Here is a 19,980-nt window from a genome sequence, read left to right as displayed (position 1 = left end):
GGCAGAATATTCCATCAGATCATGCAATGCTTATATAGTGAATTGAAGAATGATGGGTGTGTCCAAAGGAATTAATGAGGCGAAAATAGCAAACAGATTTTTGCGAAATTGAATTTCGCGAAAGTTGACTATATAATATATAATGTGAAATTTCGCGAAATCCAATTTCGCGAAAGTCACTTTCGCGAAATTCAATTTCGCGAAAGTTGACTATATAATATATGATGTGAAATTTCGCGAAATCCAATTTCGCGAAATTCACTTTTCGCGAAATTCAATTTCGCGAAAGTTGACTATATAATATATATGATGTGAAATTTCGCGAAATCCAATTTCGCGAAATTCACTTTCGCGAAATTCAATTTCGCGAAAGTTGACTATATAATATATATGATGTGAAATTTCGCGAAATCCAATTTCGCGAAAGTTGACTATATAATATATATGTGTAATTTCGCGAAATTCATTTTCGCGAAATTGTAAGCATAGAGAAATGTTTTGTAATCTATTTATAAATTTTCATTAAACTCACTCAAGCGTTTTACAGATGCTCAACTTTATAAAAGCAATCGAGAACAAATCATTATTATCATAACACTCTTCATAAGCTAACAGAATTCTGAGAAGGGTAAAATGTCAGAAGGGAAATGTACAGATAGTTGTGTTCAAATTTGGGCTACACCATGGGAATATTGTACACACGGACTACTTTCCTGTACATGTGGACATGTATATGATGGATTAGCACAATGTGTACATTGGTAAGTACATTTTGAAATTTTAAATTCTAAAGTTTTATATGAATATATAATTATTCATTTTATATACATCATCTTTTCTCAATTTTCAATGGATTTTCAAAAAATTAAACAGGTATCAAGAAGATGGTGAGGAAAGTGATGAAAAAAACATCTCGAAAGAAACAAACTCTCAAAATAGTGAAACGGAGTTGCAATTGGATTTACCATTGGATTATCCTATAGACAGATTACCTTCCTGCACATGTGGACAAGACGTATACGATGGCTTAGCTCAATGTATATTTTGGTAAGTAGATTTTGAGAATTTTAAAACCAAAGATATATAGTTATCCATTTATTTCATCCTTTCTCATTCCTCAATGTTTTATATATTTAAACAGTGATGATGCAAAACAAAAAGAAGATGATGAGAAAAGCGAGTCAAGCAGCACATACTTCTTTCTCGATAAGAAAGAATTACAATATTCTGAAGTGACAAGCTCTTCATCTCCACAGAAAACTGACAATTAGTATTTATAAAAAAGATTTTTTTTTTTTTTTTTGAATGAATATATATGCAAATCAATAGAACCTTTAGAAATAAAATCTTCATCTCCAAAGATGGAGAATTTATATTTTATTGTATATTTTAAGATACTATTATTAAAATAAAATCAATACAATATTCACATATCATTTTCATTGTGGAATAAAAATTTAGGAAAGCATGAAAATTAGATTACAACTTTAGCAGCAGCATGTGATTATGATAAAAAATTTCGACATCCTGTAATTTGTCTACAGAAAAACTTTAATTTCCATAGCCTCTTTCTTTATTACTTGGAGGGGTATTAGTTATATTTCCCTTAAGATTTTCAGATGATGGAAGAGTTGTGATTCCACTTGCTAGAATGATGGTAGCGAGTGTAGTTGTGGTGGTAGTAGGAATTGTACTAGCGAGTGTAGTTGTGGTGGTGGTAGGAATTCTGGATGTATGTGTAGTTCTGATGGTGGATCGAGTAGTGGAAGAATTAATTGGAGCTGTAAATCTACCATTATTTTCTTCGAATTGTGGATGATAACAAACAAACTTAATAGGCATTGATCTCCATCCACAAAAGTTTGAACGAGCTGAGTTGCCTACACAATATCTCGCTGATCGTGAAGATGGATAAGCCCATTGAACAAGTCGTTCAGTAATTCCCAACCTTTGAATAATTTCATAACTAGCTATACCATAAGTACAATCCGAGGGGTTATGTTCAAATTGAATTAAATTTCGTAAAAATTCACCGTTAACCGGAAAAAATCCAAAACTAATAAATAGTATTGGAGAAATTTGAATTATATCATCTAGTTTTCTATAAAGACTCTTCATGTCTTCTCAAAAGAAATTTTTCATAATGAATAATTCATTCGATTTTCCCCTTTTTTATTACTCATCTTTAAAGAGTTTTATAACGAAGGGAGACTTAACCGATTCCACGAATAGACACGCCCGAACTCGTCCAACATCAGCGTTCATTCAACCGAAACGACATAACACCGTTCACCCCACCGGTCGCCAACCCAACCCCAACCATTCGACGATCGATCGCTCAACTCGTCGACACCCGAACCCCAAACCCATCGAAACCCGAAACCATCGCCCTCTTCACCTCATCCTTCCCACAATTCCTCTCGACCAGCACCGCATCCTTCCCACAATTCCTCTCAAACTTCATAACCTTAGCTCCCAACACTCACACACCTACCCCCCCCAAACTTTCCATCAGACAACACCATTCTCCGAGGTTCTCGGGCTAAAATGTACCCAAAATCCAACTTTAAGTGCACAAATGTGTAGATCTGCTCTCACTATACTACTTTTGTTATTATTCCTCACAAATTGTAATTGGTTAAATATCTTGTGATTAAAGTGCATTATTAGTAGTATAGTGAGAGCAGATCTACACATAATAGGCGGAGCTTAGGGAGCAGGAAGTGACATCACATCAGGATCTGTTTGATTGACAGTTGGGGGGCGGAGCTAGGCGGTGTTGAGTCATGGTGTGAGTCATGGCGATCTGTGTGATTCGTGGTGCGAGTAATGGTGTGAGTTGGTTGGTGACGTCGCGGTGGTGGTGTCGGTGGCCGAGTGGTGAGTCGGGCCGCGAGACGATTCGCGGTTGTATTTGGGATTATCGGATTTCGTTGGCGTCCGGTAGAGGTCGCTCTTCCGTGCCGTTTCGGGGATTGACGGAGAGCTCGGTGGCGACGGGTTGACGGACGGTGGCGGATGGATTTCGAGATCGTCGGAGCTTGTATGTATTTTCTTTTTTCCGATCCCGAATGAGAATGATGTGTCTGCGAACGAATATTCATTTTGATTGTAAACTTCATAAATTCTGAAATTATCCATCGCTGTTATGGTTCCACTACTTTTTTAAAGATAATGTATAAATTGATGAAGTATTATTAGTTAGTGTTGATTGTTACTGGAGCTTCTGAGGAGTCAACTTCCAATAGTATGAATATCGACATTATTTCTGAAAGAACTTCCCAATTGAATATGAAACAAAGAGAGTATAGAAGACCAACCAAGTCTAGATTGAACAGAACTACGTCATTACGAAGATCATCAAGAAAAAGTTCAGTAGTAAAGCGGTTATTCGAATCCAAGGAAAATTATATGGAAGGAGATGAGAAAATTACGTCACCTATTGCAACAGTTTTTAAAACCGAGGAAATGCAAGAACCATGGAAATGGATTGATCTAAAAGTTTTGGATATTCCAGCTTCGTTAGAAGTAATACAAGCAAATAAGTCTGAAGAAAATGACAATTGTGAGATTGCGTTGCAATTCTTCGTTGAACGTAAGGGAGAGCGTGTGGTATTATGTTCGATCATCGATCCTCAAAAGTATAACATTCCCTCATCATTTCAATGGTTGACACCAGCTCTCATGATATTGGATCGAAGTGAGATTTACATGAACTCTAAGTCTTCATCAGGATTAAAACTTTTCAGAATTGACGGAGCATGCAATCTGAAGGAATTCAGAGAGAAATTAAACAAAGATTATAAACTCTGTATATCAAGACAGTAATGAGTTAAGGAAATGATATTATGATTAAATTTTATATAGTTTATTTGATGATATATCATAGGGATTTAAACTTACTATCAATGGATATGTTATTGAATAAAAGTTTTGTATATAAAAATGCTAAAACATAATATAAAAAAGACTATTGAATTTCATTCAATCCCAATTTTCTTCTTCTTCTTTCATTGTCGAATGAGAATGAACTGTCTACAATCAAAACATACATTATTTTTAGTGAGATATAGTAAAAGTAAGACATACAATCAGATTAGATCATTCATTCAAACTAAAAATCAAATATAATGTAATACTTACTGAAGAAGAAGAAGATCCATCCTTTTTCTGAATGGAATCTTCCTGTTGAGATACGGGAGCCTGCAATTGCAATGATTACAGTCAGGATGGATTACTATAACCTTGCTGAGATAGTAGACTCTACATTCACAATGGACTCCAACTTAAATTGTAAATTTCAATTGCATTAGTCATCGAATCATAGAATGATATGCAAGATGTAATGCAGACAGAATAGGATATGCAATCAGCTAGAGTAGGACATACAGACAATAAGAAAAACAAATATGTTACATCACATAGTCAGACTAGGACACACAGACAGAGGAGGATATTCAGTTAAAATAAAGAAATAAATATAATGTACTACTTACTGAAGATTCAAATTCATAAAGCCTTCTCCGAAAAGGACTATATTTAGTTCGGTGATGCCCAGGATCCTACAATTGCATTGATTATAGTCAGAGTAGAACATGCAGACAAATTAAAACACAGTCAGGTCTTACTTTGAATTTCAATTCCAACTCCTTTTGTTTTAAAGTGGAGTTATACAAAATATTAATTACTGTTTTCACAGATTGATACTCATTTTAACATTCCTACATACCAATTGGAGTGAATTTTGTTGAATGTATTTGATCTTTAGTTACATGTTTTATCATTATACAACGATATTAGACGAAATAAATATAATGTAATACTTACTTTTAAAGTCAATGTAACATCGAAGTTACGAAAGAACTCCTCTCTTTGCTGCTGCATGACCAATGATTTCTACAATAATTTCCAAAATTACTTTGTATAATTTAATTGTTTCATTTAAGCAAACCCTATAATTCGAAATATATTTAATATGTAGTTTATATTCTCAAGTTTCCTTTAATCAAAAATATAATTTAGTAAAATATTATAATGTAGTACTTACTTTCTTTTGAAGCTTGATCTTGAATCGAAAAGCCTTCTGTTTTTCAGGATCTACCTCTCTACCCCAAGGGCAGTAGCCCCATATCTCAACACACGTGTCGATGCATTTTGTCTGAGTTAGGAGTCTATCCACGTTTTTGTCTCGAGCACACATTGTAAACTATTATAAATAAAATGAGATGAAAAACTTATTCTTTCTCGTTGCTTATATAGTAAGCAGAATCAATATTATGGTTGATTAAACTTGTGTAATTTATGATCACGAAATTGTAAAATCAGCTAAACAGATTTCGCGAAATTCACTTTCGCGAAAGTTGACTATATAATATATGATGTGAAATTTCGCGAAATCCAATTTCGCGAAAGTTGACTATATAATATATAAGATGTGAAATTTCGCGAAATCCAATTTCGCGAAATTCACTTTCGCGTTGATGTACAAGTGAGCCGTGATTTATAAATGTATATATAATAATAAAATGTGAGTAAGATAAAAGCTACTGAAGATACAATAAACAACGCTAGGATTGTGCTAGTCTATTTTAATATACAAGTGAGCAGTGATTATAATTGTATATAATAATAAAATGTGAGTAAGATAAAAGCTAGGGTTGTGCTAGTCCATGTTAATGTACAAGTGAGCAGTGATTATAAATGTATATATAATAATAAAATGTGAGTAAGATAAAAAGCTACTGAAGATAGAATAAACAAAGCTAGGATTGTGCTAGTCCATGTTAATATACAAGTGAGCAGTGATTATAAATGTATATATAATAATAAAATGTGAGTAAGATAAAAGCTAGGGTTGTGCTAGTCCATGTTAATGTACAAGTGAGCAGTGATTATAAATGTATATATAATAATAAAATGTGAGTAAGATAAAAAGCTACTGAAGATACAATAAACAAAGCTAGGATTGAGCTAGGCCGTGTTAATATACAAGTGAGCAGTGATTATAAATGTATATATAATATTAAAATGTGAGTAAGATAAAAACTACTAAAGATACAATAAGCAAAACTAGGATTGTGCTAGGCCATGTTGATATACAAGTGAGCAATGATTATAAATGTATATATAATAATAAAATGTGAGTAAGATAAAAGTTAGGGATGTGCTAGTCCATGTTAATATACAAGTGAGCAGTGATTATAAATGTATATATAATAATAAAGTGTGAGTGAGATAAAAGCTACTGAAGATACAATAAACAAAGCTAGGATTGTGCTAGGCCGTGTTAATATACAAGTGAGCAGTGATTATAAATGTATATATAATATTAAAATGTGAGTAAGATAAAAGTTACTGAAGATACAATAAACAAAGCTAGGATTGAGCTAGTCTATGTTAATATACAAGTGAGCAGCGAATATAAATGAATATATAATAATAAAACGTGAGTAAGATAAAAAGCTACTGAAGATACAATAAACAAAGCTAGGATTGTGCTAGGCCGTGTTAATATACAAGTGAGCAGTGATTATAAATGTATATATAATATTAAAATGTGAGTAAGATAAAAACTACTAAAGATACAATAAGCAAAACTAGGATTGTGCTAGGCCATGTTGATATACAAGTGAGCAATGATTATAAATGTATATATAATAATAAAATGTGAGTAAGATAAAAGCTAGGGTTGTGCTAGTCCATGTTAATATACAAGTGAGCAGTGATTATAAATGTATATATAATAATAAAATGTGAGTAAGATAAAAGTTACTGAAGATACAATAAACAGAGCTAGGATTGAGCTAGTCTATGTTAATATACAAGTGAGCAGCGAATATAAATGAATATATAATAATAAAACGTGAGTAAGATAAAAGCTACTGAAGATACAATAAACAAAGCTAGGATTGTGCTAGACCATGTTGATGTACAAGTGAGCAATGATTATAAATGTATATATAATAATAAAATGTGAGTGAGATAAAAGCTACTGAAGATACAATAAACAAAGCTAGGATTGTGCTAGTCCATGTTGATATACAAGTGAGCAGTGATTATAAATGTATATATAATATTAAAATGTGAGTAAGATAAAAACTACTAAAGATACAATAAGCAAAACTAGGATTGTGCTAGGCCATGTTGATATACAAGTGAGCAGCGAATATAAATGAATATATAATAATAAAACGTGAGTAAGATAAAAGATACTGAAGATACAATAAACAAAGCTAGGATTGTGCTAGACCCTGTTGATGTACAAGTGAGCAATGATTATAAATGTATATATAATAAAATGTGAGTAAGATAAAAGCTACTGAAGATACAATAAACAAAGTTAGGATTGTGCTAGGCCATGTTAATATACAAGTGAGCAGTGATTATAAATGTATATATAATAATAAAATGTGAGTAAGATAAAAGCTACTCAAGATAGAATAAACAAAGCTAGGATTGTGCTAGTCCGTGTTAATATACAAGTGAGCAGCGAATATAAATGAATATATAATAATAAAACGTGAGTAAGATAAAAACTACTAAAGATACAATAAGCAAAACTAGGATTGTGCTAGGCCATGTTGATATACAAGTGAGCAATGATTATAAATGTATATATAATAATAAAATGTGAGTAAGATAAAAGCTAGGGTTGTGCTAGTCCATGTTAATATACAAGTGAGCAGTGATTATAAATGTATATATAATAATAAAATGTGAGTAAGATAAAAGTTACTGAAGATACAATAAACAGAGCTAGGATTGAGCTAGTCTATGTTAATATACAAGTGAGCAGCGAATATAAATGAATATATAATAATAAAACGTGAGTAAGATAAAAGCTACTGAAGATACAATAAACAAAGCTAGGATTGTGCTAGACCATGTTGATGTACAAGTGAGCAATGATTATAAATGTATATATAATAATAAAATGTGAGTGAGATAAAAGCTACTGAAGATACAATAAACAAAGCTAGGATTGTGCTAGTCCATGTTGATATACAAGTGAGCAGTGATTATAAATGTATATATAATATTAAAATGTGAGTAAGGTAAAAACTACTAAAGATACAATAAGCAAAACTAGGATTGTGCTAGGCCATGTTGATATACAAGTGAGCAGCGAATATAAATGAATATATAATAATAAAACGTGAGTAAGATAAAAGATACTGAAGATACAATAAACAAAGCTAGGATTGTGCTAGACCCTGTTGATGTACAAGTGAGCAATGATTATAAATGTATATATAATAAAATGTGAGTAAGATAAAAGCTACTGAAGATACAATAAACAAAGTTAGGATTGTGCTAGGCCATGTTAATATACAAGTGAGCAGTGATTATAAATGTATATATAATAATAAAATGTGAGTAAGATAAAAGCTACTCAAGATAGAATAAACAAAGCTAGGATTGTGCTAGTCCGTGTTAATATACAAGTGAGCAGCGAATATAAATGAATATATAATAATAAAACGTGAGTAAGATAAAAGCTACTGAAGATACAATAAACAAAGCTAGGATTGTGCTAGACCATGTTGATGTACAAGTGAGCAATGATTATAAATGTATATATAATAATAAAATGTGAGTGAGATAAAAGCTACTGAAGATACAATAAACAAAGCTAGGATTGTGCTAGTCCATGTTGATATACAAGTGAGCAGTGATTATAAATGTATATATAATATTAAAATGTGAGTAAGATAAAAACTACTAAAGATACAATAAGCAAAACTAGGATTGTGCTAGGCCATGTTGATATACAAGTGAGCAATGATTATAAATGTATATATAATAATAAAATGTGAGTAAGATAAAAGCTAGGGTTGTGCTAGTCCATGTTAATGTACAAGTGAGCAGTGATTATAAATGTATATATAATAATAAAATGTGAGTAAGATAAAAGCTACTCAAGGTAGAATAAACAAAGCTAGGATTGTGCTAGTCCGTGTTAATATACAAGTGAGCAGTGATTATAAATGTATATATAATAATAAAATGTGAGTAAGATAAAAGTTACTGAAGATACAATAAACAGAGCTAGGATTGTGCTAGTCTATGTTAATATACAAGTGAGCAGCGAATATAAATGAATATATAATAATAAAACGTGAGTAAGATAAAAGATACTGAAGATACAATAAACAAAGCTAGGATTGTGCTAGACCCTGTTGATGTACAAGTGAGCAATGATTATAAATGTATATATAATAAAATGTGAGTAAGATAAAAGCTACTGAAGATACAATAAACAAAGTTAGGATTGTGCTAGGCCATGTTAATATACAAGTGAGCAGTGATTATAAATGTATATATAATAATACAATGTGAGTAAGATAAAATCTACTAAAGATACAATAAGCAAAACTAGGATTGTGCTAGGCCATGCTGATATACAAGTGAGCAATGATTATAAATGTATATATAATAATAAAATGTGAGTAAGATAAAAGCTACTGAAGATACAATCAAAGCTAGGATTGTACTAGTCCATGATGATATACAAGGGAGCAGTGATTATAAATATATATAATAATAAAATGTGAGTAAGATAAAAGCTACTGAAGATACAATAAACAAAAACTAGGATTGTACTAGTCTATGTTGGTGTACAAGTGAGCAATGATTATAAATGTATATATAATAATAAAATGTGAGTAAGATAAAAGCTACTGAAGATACAATAAACAAAGCTAGGACTGTGCTAGTCCATGTTAATATACAAGTGAGCAGTGATTATAAATATATATAATAATAAAATGTATTATTATATATACTCACATTACTTACTCTCATTTTATTATTATATATATATTTATAATCACTGCTCACTTGTATATTAACATGGACTAGCACAGTCCTAGCTTTGTTTATTGTATCTTCAGTAGCTTTTATCTTACTCTCATTTTATTATTATATATACATTTATAATCATTGCCCACTTGTACATCAACATAGACTAGTACAATCCTGCTTTGATGATTGTATCTTCAGTAGCTTTTATCTTACTCACGATTTATTATATATATATATATATTTATAATCACTGCTCCCTTGTATATCAACATGGACTAGCACAATCCTAGCTTTGTTTATTGTATCTTCAGTAGCTTTTATCTTACTCACATTTTATTATTATATATACATTTATAATCACTGCTCACTTGTATATTAACTCTTTCGCTACCACGTTAATTGTTGACCAAACGATTATTCTGCCCAAGTTAATTCAAACGGATTTTCTAAAAAATCCGATATACCGTTAGTATTTAAGCAATATCTCAAAAAATGAAAACATATATCGTTTTACTTTTAAATGTATCTTATTCAGAACAAAATTCTCCACAAGATAGGTGTAAAATTGTTTAGCAACTCTTACTCTCACAAAATTCCTGACGCTTTTCTTTGCGTTGAACAAACTCGGTGTGTTTCTTATTGTCATGACGATAACGGTCTGGTTTTACCGTTTTTGAAAAAATAATTAGAAATGGAATTGTTGAACCAAAAATTTAGTTGCACGTCATTGGCAACAAGGTTGTTTCATTGGAAACAATTCTTTCAACAACATGTGGAGATTACTGTCTTCTCTTTGCAATATTTTGGAGCAGAGGATGTTCAATAGAAGATTTTCTAACAGTTATGCTAAAAATTTCTGAAACAGATACACGAGATCATGTAGTTCGAAAAACTATACTAGATAGATATGATTGGAATGAAAAAAAATTAGTAAAAGTCTTAATAACGAAGAAAATGAAGGTGTTGACATTGTACATATTCAAGGAACTTCCCAAATTGTTAAATTACTAGAAGATCTGACATAAATTTTTTTTTCTATATTTTACAATTGAATATACATATATACTTTATATCGAAATAAAGTTGGTAACAAATACAACCGAATATTATTTACTTTTTGATATAAGTTTTATATATTGATATACTCACACTGAGTTGGAGCTATCCTCAAAATAATCCACATATTAATCCATGTATGCCCCTTTACTAGTTCATCATCTTCATCTATTTACTGGTCGAGAAACTGTTATGGAATGGTTAAGCCAAACCAAACAGGAGAATTCCATAGGTAAACCTAGGAAAACAATCAGGTCGAATGCCAAGGCGCTTGTCCACACAACAGCCCCTGAAAACAGCGACACTCAACGAACTTAATCGCGAGTAGCCGGCTAACAGAATTCTAGCTGAAGCATACAAGCCTTATGGTATCAACACTCGATCGACCCAAATTCTCAAATATAAGTAGGTATCAAGAGATGGTTAATGAGGCAGAATATTCCATCAGATTATGCAACGCTTATATAGTGAATTGAAGAATGATGGGTGTGTCCAAAGGAATTAATGAAGCGAAAATAGTAAACAGATTTTCGCGAAATTGAATTTCGCGAAAGTGAATTTCGCGAAATTACACATTATATATATTATATAGTCAACTTTCGCGAAAGTGAATTTCGCGAAAGTGAATTTCGCGAAATTGGATTTCGCGAAATTGGATTTCGCGAAATTACACATATATATTATATAGTCAACTTTCGCGAAATTGGATTTCGCGAAATTGGATTTCGCGAAATTGGATTTCGCGAAATTACACATATATATTATATAGTCAACTTTCGCGAAATTGAATTTCGTGAAAGTGAATTTCGCGAAATTGGATTTCGCGAAATTACACATATATATTATATAGTCAACTTTCGCGAAATTGAATTTCGCGAAAGTGAATTTCGCGAAATTGGATTTCGCGAAATTGGATTTCGCGAAATTACACATATATATTATATAGTCAACTTTCGCGAAATTGAATTTCGCGAAAGTGAATTTCGCGAAAACTGTTTATATATATCATTAGATCACAAAATTATTGATCCGCGACAACACTTCTACTTGTTATAAAACCTTCGAGCGAATATGCCTTTTCAATTCAGTTCATAACTTCACAATGAGTACCAGAGACAACAGAAAAAGGAAATTTCAAGAACGATTACAATGTGTAGATAAATGTGTGAAGCGATGGGGTTACTGCTCTCATGGAATGGAAATAAGCGATCGGAAGCGAAAAGCTTGTCGATTTCTCTTACGTGAAAAGTTCTATCAAGATCTCAACGAAAGATTACGGTTTACAGTAAGTACTACAAATTCAATCTAGATGTTATGTAGGAATGATACAATGAATCTTCTCTTCTGAGTAGTAACTATGTGTTCTAGGCTGATTGTATTCATTGCAATTGCAAACTCCAATATCTTAGCAAAGTGTATGTTATATCCCTACTCAGATTAAAACAGATTATTTTAACTGAATATCCTCCTCTGTCTGTGTGTCCTAGTCTGACTATGTGATGTAACATATTTGTTTTTCTTATTGTCTGTATGTCCTACTCTAGCTGATTGCATATCCTATTCTGTCTGCATTACATCTTGCATATCATTCTATGATTCGATGACTAATGCAATTGAAATTTACAATTTAAGTTGGAGTCCATTGTGAATGTAGAGTCTACTATCTCAGCAAGGATATAGTAAACCATCCTGACTGTAATCATTGCAATTGCAGGCTCCCGTATCTCAACAGGAAGATTCCATTCAGAAAAAGGATGGATCTTCTTCTTCTTCAGTAAGTATTACATTATATTTGATTTTTAGTTTGAATGAATGATCTAATCTGATTGTATGTCTTACTTTTACTATATCTCACTAAAAATAATGTATGTTTTGATTGTAGACAGTTCATTCTCATTCGACAATGAAAGAAGAAGAAGAAAATTGGGATTGAATGAAATTCAATAGTCTTTTTTATATTATGTTTTAGCATTTTTATATACAAAACTTTTATTCAATAACATATCCATTGATAGTAAGTTTAAATCCCTATGATATATCATCAAATAAACTATATACTAGGTAATCTCTCGCTCTCCTCGATAATCCGCGAGATCCACTCCGGAAAACCATCCAGCCCTCGATGTCCCAGATATTCACCCCCACTATTCCACCGATAATCGGCGACGATTCGCCCGACTAATCCGCGACGATTCCCCCAACTAATCCCGCGATAATCCGCGTTCAATCGGATGACTCATCCCCCGCTAATCCGATGACTCATCCACAGATAATCCGCCGATTACGCCAGGAGCGGATCCGTAACCCCTCGAATTCAACCCCCTACTCTACACCACAATTTCCCCCCAAACCCCAACATCTCATTCAACTCCACACGATTCAATCTACACCCCTAGCCAATTTAATTCACAACCCCCTTTTTCTATCCCCCCGCTGGATCCGTCACTTTTATGTGTAGATCTGCTCTCTATATACTACTATTATTAGTAAAGTGATGGAGCAGACTTCACTAGATAATTAACAAATATAATGAATAACAGTGGGTCCATGATAGAACCTTGTGGAACACCAATTATTACATGTTTCAGGGATGAAGATGTGTTATTATTTCTCACAAGTTGTGATTGGTTAAATATATTGTGATTAAAGTGCATTATTAGTAAAGTGATGGAGCACCCTTCACCAGATAATTAATAAATATAATGAATAACAGTGGGTCCATGATGGAACCTTGTGGAACACCAATTATTACATGTTTTAGGGATGAAGATGTGTTATTATTCTTCACAAATTGTGATTGGTTAAATTTCTTGTAATTGAAGTGCATTATTAGAAAAGTTGTATAATTTAAGTTTATTAATTAGAATGATTGAATGAATAGTCTGATTGAATAGAATGATAGTCAGCTGTATCGAAGGCTTCTGAAAAATCTTAAAACTCGCCATGTGTAATTGTGTCATTATCGAAATTAACGTATAGTTTCACTAATAATAAATGTATAGCACTTCACTAATAGCTCATGTGGTGCTGCGCTTTTCATGAAATACATGCTGGTTATCAACCAACAAGTTTAAGTTTTCCATATATGTACGTATTTACTTGTTTAACTGATTTACCACTTTTATTACATCATCCTCTAAGACTTGCTCAAATTTAAATTTAATATTAGATATTCACTGCGTTTCCATGACCCGCATAATTCGCAAATTAGAGCCAATCCGCAAGTTATCCGCGTCATGGAAATGGCATAAATCCGCAAGCTATTCGCATAAATTCGCAAGCTAAGCGAGTTTTGCGATCCGCAAAACTTTATCGAATCCATCGTGCTTGCGAATCATGGAAACGGTACTTGTGATTAATGCGCATTTGATTATCGTTAGCTATTACATTAAAAACATTTTCACGCTTCAGTCGTTTTTATTTCGATTTCAGCAGTCTCAATGCGCCAACGTTCCGAACGATCGCTGCTAAGCTAAGCGTGACAAGACTGCTTAGCTACTTATAGAGTCATTAATTAGGCTAATACGTGACCTATGGGGTCAAGTACTGGTGTTAAATCCGCATCGCCAGGTGTTCATTGAAACACTCGATTGCTAAGTAACTCAACTTGCGGATCGTTCGAATTATGTGAATCATACGGATTATGCGAGTCATGGAAACATAGTGATTGATAGTTGTTAGAGGGGTTCATAAGGCACGTCAGATTTAGGAAGTTTCGCTGCAAGATCTATTCTAATATTGACAAAATGGTTGTTAATACATTCAGAAATCTCTAAAAGGATCTGTAATTTTGACGTTCTCTACATCTATGGGTGTAGGACCCAGATTGGAACTTGTAAAATCTTGTTTCAGAATTTTGTTTAAAAGTTTTGCAATTTTCATTTACATTCCGTTAACACTTTTTATCTTAGTCACGATAAAATTTATATTTTGATTTTAAAATTCATAATAACTAGAAATGCCCCTGTCATACAGCCCACGACCTGATAATGGAATAAGTGATAATGGAAAAAAGAAATGGCAGTGCTGGTTGTTGAAAAAGTAGTTGTCAGCAGGAATTGGCAGAGTATAGTGTAATGGAAAGTTGTTCGAGATTAAATTAATTATTAATTAAAGCTGTAGGCATAACCTACTGTAATGTATGTAATTTAACAACAACAACAACAATAAGGAAATATGTTTATTATAACTCTGAAATGCAAAATTAGAAGTAAAATGGCAAGCTACTGTGTACTATACACAGTTTGAAAGTTGGTTGTGTTGAATGTAGAATGGTTTTGATAGCGATCTTTAACAAAAAACAAGGACGAGTGTTCACGTGTCAGGAAGTTTTCTGCAAACTGGAGCAAAATAAAAAAATGTTCTCATCATAAAGGGGCATTATAGTCCGACCCTAGCTTGTACATAAGTTGTAAAGAATTTCGGCTAATATTTTAAATAATTTAATGAAACCTTCGGTTATTGGACAAAAAACATAGGCTGATAAACTGTGTACCACAACTTCTTCCCTGTAAATCGGTCTACGCCTCAAACGGTCTACATTTATTACAGAAACCTTCAAATAAATTCGATTAATTATTCTTATAATTAAATCTAACAAAAATATTAGAAACCTTAGCAAGTAAACACTGCCATAGACTGGTGAAATTAGCACGTTTTTATTATGAAATGCGCACTGCTAAATAGTTCTACTATCTGTCGCACAGCTTTATTGGCGTATCGTAGGCCGGTCTTAACTATTATTAAACCAAGCTTTTCAAGAGTTTTGTGGCGATTTTTGGCCGAATTAATCTGTCTATTTGTGTATGATCCGATCAGATGGGTAAGTTTTAAGATACTGTCAACACTTTTCAAAGACTTGGTAATATATTGAAATAGGTTTATATGTGTTTTGTATCGTTATTATACTTAAACGGCTACACAGAAAAATGGTTAAATTTGTTGATGAGATTTCGGTGCAAGGGTTTGCGACGTTGTTGATGAATAATTTTCGTGAGTTGTGTGCACATGCATATATCATAAAAACTCTCAAACACTCATTTGGTCGTGGACTATTTTTAAATTTACAATATTTTGATACAAGCTGTGTATATAAATGCTCATGTTTACAGTACTTGTGTAGTTCACTTCTAATTATTAGTATAGTTACATACCGTTCACAATTCTAGAAGATATACAGTAGTTTTATATGACGGCCAGGTACATTATGGTACAGGTACATTATGGTACGGGTACATGATGGTACGGTTATATGATGGTATGAGTGTATGTTGGTACGGGTATATGATGGTATGGGTACATGATGATACGGGTATATGATGGTACAGGTATATGATGGTACGGGTACATGATGGTACTGGTATATGATAGTACTGGTATATGATGGTACAGGTATATGATGGTATGGGTATATGATGGTACGGGTATATGATGGTATGGGTACATGATGGTACGGGTATATGATGGTACGGGTTTATGATGGTAAGGGTATATGATGATACAGGTACATGATGGTACAGGTGCATGACGATATGGGTATATGATGGTATGGGTATATGATGGTACGGGTACATGATGGTACAAGTGCATGAAGGTACGGGTATATGTTGGTACAGGTATATGATGGTACGGGTATATGGTGTTGGAGGTATATGATGGTACAGGTATATGATGGTACAGCTATGTGATAGTACAGGTATATTATGGTACAGGTATATGATGGTACAAGTATCTGATGGTACGGGTATATGATGGTACTGGTATATGATGGTACTGGTATATGATGGTACAGGTATATGATGGTACAGGTATATGATGGTACAGGTATATGATGGTACAGGTACATGATGATACGGGTATATGATGGTGCGGATATATGATGGTACTGGTATACGATGGTACACGTACATGATGGTACGGGTACATGATGATACGGGTATATGATGGTACAGGTATATGATGATACAGGTATATGATGGTACAGGTACATGATGATACGGCTATATGATGGTACGGGTATATGATGGTACGGGTATATGATGGTACAGGTATATGATGGTATGTGTATATGATGGTACGGGTATATGATGGTACGGGTATATCATGGTACGGTTACATGATGGTACGGGTACATGATGGTACTGGTATATGATGGTACAGGTATACGATGATACAGGTATATGATGGTACAGGTACATGATGATACGGCTATATGATGGTACGGGTATATGATGGTACACGTACATGATGGTACGGGTGCATGATGGTACTGGTATATGATGGTACTGGTATACGATGGTACAGGTATACGATGGTACAGGTATATGATGGTACAGGTACATGATGATACGGCTATATGATGGTACATTAAAAGTCGCTTGGAGTTCTAAACATTTAGTGAAAACAGTTGCAACACAAAACCATACAGTTACAAAACTTACCATGGTAGTGTCGGTAGTTATAATGGGCCACTCTCAATGGACCTGGTTTCACAAGTTATAAGGTATTTAGTTTCCCCACTTCTGCAGCACACTTGAGACCTATCTGAGGAACAGAATGCTGCTATCATGGTTTGCGCATCATACATTCATCTCTCTCTTTCCCATGCATGTTTGCTTTAGAAGTGAGCATGTATTTTAATAATTAATCTAATTTACTAGCTGAAACAACCAGAAAGAATCTTAACTAGTTGCATGGCTTATAGTTACAGCTAGTTAAAGTTGAAATCAAGTCTTTAGACAGCAAGTGGAGGCTCCAAAAATATTTGATTAATAGTTTCTCCATAAAATCGTAGGCAATATGTGATACTAATAACAATCATTATTATTATTACCCTCGAATATCTAGACTTCTTGTTACTACATCCCTCTTACCTGTTCATGGTGATTTATTATAGCTAGGTGAAATGAGAAATTAAAAGTTTGGTAAAACTAGAGATGTCGAGTAGTGAATAACGAGTTGACTTACTCCAATCAATTTTACAATGTTTCTTGTTAGTATATGTATTCATGAGTAGTAAAATTATTCCTTTTACTTTAGTTTAATAGATAGAAGAGACTCAAACACAAAGATAGATATACCTGCATTCTCATATCTTCCTCAGCAGCATAACACCTTATTACTTCTTTTGCTCAAGTTTTACCCTGATAATTTGCTGAAACACACACCACCCCATCCTGAGAGACCATCTTCGCTCACGCTAACGCCTAACTTATCCAAGTCTAATTGCAGATAGTAAATTCTCTAACAATGAGAATCTTTGATATCACGGACAACTAGTTTGTTAGCGATAACGTTTATTACGACCTAAATATTAAATTCGTGCTGATGATTGGCTAAAGAAGAGACAGTATATTTATCACTTGTTGACTCTTTCCCATACAACGCTTTATATGTCACGAATTCACCACTCACTCGACACTAAGCGTTTTAACCGTGATCAAGTCTTGTTGATTTTAATCTTGCAACTGGAAGTCAGACCACCTCAAACATCAACAACACTCACGAATGATAGAATAATACTGATACTTTCGGATAAAATTTACTGAAGATTTTGTACAAGTTCATCTTGAAATTATGTTGTTTCAGTTTAATGAGCTTCAAATTCATGTTTAGCAACATATGCTGAGCTGTATGGGTCCCTGACTCTGTTCAGTTTAATGAGCTGCTCCTTCAAAGTCATGTCTGGCAACAGATACTGAGCTGTATGGGTCCCTGACCCTGTTCAGTTTAATGAGCTGCTCCTTCAAAGTCATGTCTAGCAACAGATGCTGAGCTGTGTGGGTCCCTGACTCTGTTCAGTTTAATGAGCTGCTCCTTCAAAGTCATGTCTAGCAACATATGCTGAGCTGTATGGGTCCCTGACTCTGTTCAGTTTAATGAGCTGCTCCTTCAAATTCATGTCTAGCAACAGATGCTGTATGAGTTCCTGAACCTGTTCAGTATTGGTATTTCCCCATTTCAAAAACATATCCATCACAAGTAACCATAGATAGGTTTCACGGCTACATCACCATGGTAACAAAGAGACATGAGAATGCTATGATTCCATTTCTGAAAGAGACAGATTCACCTTATAATTTATATATGAACAAACTGAATGATAGCTACTGCTGTTGTTCAGCTTGCTTATTATTAAGATTAAAGTAGAAAGGATTATTATAAAAGTATTATCTTTATTTCCATTAGTCAATTTAAAGTTTAGCTACTTCTCTCTGTTCATAACCCTTCATAATTCATGGATGATAAATAATTCATGGATATTAGATTCATTGTAATGAGTGGTTCTCTTTGGCTAAACTATAATTTCTACTGTAATTATTTCTATCTGAATACAGCTTCATTTGAGTATCATTTAAGAGGACTCATAGATTCGTAGTTATTAAAAGGTGATTTGTGAATCAATATTCAATTATCAGAAATAATACAGTGCAGTATGAATGTCAAAGCATTTTATTGTTGTGTTACAGTAGCAGTTGTTTTAATTGTGCCAACTTTCATATAATCACACAATTCTGTACATGCAAGTAATAAGATGACTAAAATGTTGACCAATATGAGGCTTGAACCCTTGACATTCAGCTTATTAGACTAACTCTCTAACTAACTTAGCTAATCAGCCACCTTTCAAAGCCTCAAATTAGTTGTACCAATCTGAGAAAAACTAAAATGCTTTGGACAGGTCTTGAACTCGTGAACTTTAGTTTTGAAGGAAACTGCTTGAACAGCTATGCTAATCAACCACCTTGCATAAATGAGGAATATTTGGGATTATATTTATTTTCTCTGCTTTATGAGCGGAAACATATGGACTGACAACACCCAATAAGAATGTAGGTGAAGTTAGAAAAAGACCATTTATTGATAATGTCTCTCGGCACACCTCATAATCTCTTACAGCTGACTAGTGTGCTGTCAGAGATTATCAGACACACTGGTTGATAATCACTGATCTATTCAATAGAATATTTACAGAGTTCCTTGCCTATAATTGTAAGCTAAGATAACTCCAAGTTTAGGGATGAGCATATACCTCATTTATTGCTCTCATCTAATGATATGTGTTTTCACACCTACCCTGATGAGTACATGTAGGAATCAGTGTTGAGTTGGCATGGTCCG

At 33.3% G+C, this 19,980-nt stretch overlaps 1 protein-coding gene and 1 long non-coding RNA gene across 2 annotated transcripts in view; one reads left to right on the top strand and one right to left on the bottom strand.

Moving 5' to 3' along the window:
- Window positions 1-19,980, top strand: part of LOC137402126 (uncharacterized) — a 298,131-nt gene that overhangs the window by 194,458 nt on the left and 83,693 nt on the right. The window lies entirely within an intron of this gene.
- LOC137401408 (uncharacterized) lies at window positions 4,144-4,907 on the bottom strand. Its single transcript, XR_010979332.1, has 3 exons — window positions 4,828-4,907; window positions 4,497-4,562; window positions 4,144-4,203 (listed from the first exon to the last, which is right to left on the bottom strand). It is a non-coding gene; the product is annotated as an uncharacterized lncRNA (long non-coding RNA).

Source organism: Watersipora subatra, chromosome 8 (assembly GCF_963576615.1).
Source record: "Watersipora subatra chromosome 8, tzWatSuba1.1, whole genome shotgun sequence".
NCBI classification, from domain to species: Eukaryota; Metazoa; Bryozoa; class Gymnolaemata; order Cheilostomatida; family Watersiporidae; genus Watersipora; species Watersipora subatra.
The sequence above is the reverse complement of the archived record's forward strand: the minus strand, read 5'-3'. Positions and strand labels throughout refer to the sequence as shown.